Source organism: Chinchilla lanigera, unplaced genomic scaffold (assembly GCF_000276665.1).
Source record: "Chinchilla lanigera isolate Chin_1 unplaced genomic scaffold, ChiLan1.0 scaffold00004, whole genome shotgun sequence".
NCBI lineage: Eukaryota > Metazoa > Chordata > Mammalia > Rodentia > Chinchillidae > Chinchilla > Chinchilla lanigera.
Window position 1 is genome coordinate 16,121,927 of NW_004955405.1, and position 1,903 is coordinate 16,123,829.

Below are 1,903 nucleotides of genomic sequence, written 5' to 3' on the forward strand. Positions count from 1 at the left end.
AAGCTAAGGGTGGGAGGAAACTACCTCAACTTAACAAAGTCCATGTATTACAAGCCTACTGCTAACACCGTACTCAACAATGAAATATTGAGAGCTTGTCCTTTCAGATTTTGGGAAGAAGGTAAGGACAGCCACTCCTGATACTTCTATTCAGACTAATACTTGAGGTCTCACCCAGAGCAGTTCAATAAGAAAAAGAAATAAAAGTACTTACATTGGAAAGAAAGAAGAGCAATTCGTTTTATGTGCAGATTTCATGATCTTTGTTTTTTCTTCTCTCTCTCTTTTTTTAGACAGGGTTTTACTGTGTAGTTCAAGCTGTCTTTGAACTCACTGTGCAGCTCAGGCTGGCCTCAAATCGCGACAATCCACCAGCTCCCGCCTCCTGAGAGCTGGGATTACAGCCGCGTATCACCATGCCCAACTTCCTGCTGTTCTATAGGTAAAGGAAGTAAGCTGTGTACATGTGCTGGCTCCTCATGAGGACTACACTCATTATGTACTGAAAACATGTACTAATCAAAAATAAAAGCTGAAAACAGTTCTTGAGATTTATCTTGAAAAAAGAAAGCCTTAAAGAAAACTGTTAAAAGTAGTAAATGAATTTGGTACAGTTATAGGGTACAAAATAGACCTACAAAAATTAGTTGTGTTTCTACGCACTAACAAAATGAAAATTTAAAAGGAAAATCCAGAAAATATTCTCATTTATATTAGCATCAAAAAGGACAGGGTACTTAGGAAAAAACTAAGCAGGTGAAAGAAATTTATGCTGAAAAGTACTAGACATTAATGAAAACAGTTAAAGAAAACACAAGTAAAAACATATTTCATGCTCATGGATTGCAAGAATTAATACTGTTACAGTGTCTATACTACCAAAGTGATCTACATATTATATGCATTCTCTATTGGTATATCAGTGACATTTTCTTACAAAAATAGTAAAACAATTATAAAATTCATATGGAACACTGAGGACCCCAAATAGCTAAAAGACTGTTGAGAAGAAAAAATAAAACTGAAGGCATCATGCATCCTGATTTCAAAATATATTACAAAGCTATAGTAATCAAAACACAGTGGTATAAAGAGACTCATAGAATAATATAGCAAAATACAGAGCTCAGAAATAAACTCATGTGTATTTGGTCAACTGATCTTTAACAAGTATGCTAAGAATACACAAAGGAGAAAGAAGAGTCTTGTCAACAAATGGCATTGGAATCCACTTGCAGAGGAATGAAACTGTGCCTTTCTGCCAAACACACAAATAAACTTAAAATGGATTGAAGATTGAAATGCAGGACCTAGCACTGTTAAAGTCCTAAAAGAAACCATAAATGAAAAACTTTGTGACAATGATTTCTTGGATATGACACAAAGAGTACAAGCAACAAATCAAAATAAACAAGTGGAACTGTATTAAAGTAAAAACTGTACAGCATGGAAGAATTAATGAAGAAATTAATATATAGAATGAGAGAAAATATTTTTGAACCATGTATCTGATAGGGGGCAAATATCCAAAATATATAAGGAACTCACACAACTCACACAATATATAAGGAACTCACAAAACCAAATACTGTAACCCATTTTATTTTATTTTACTTTTTTTTTGAGACAGGGTCTCACTATACAGTTCAGGCTGGACTTGAGCTCACTTTGTAGCCTAGGCTGGTCTCGAACTTGCAATGATCCTCCTGCCTTAGCTTCCCTAGTGTTGGGATTACAGGCATGTGCCACCATGCCCGGCTGTAACCCATTTTAATAATGGACAAGATTTGGATAGACATTTCTCTGAAGAACATACACAAATGGTTATAGGTAAAGGTATATGTAAGGATTCTCAATTTTACTAAACATAAAAAGCATTTAAATCAAAACCATAATAAGATAG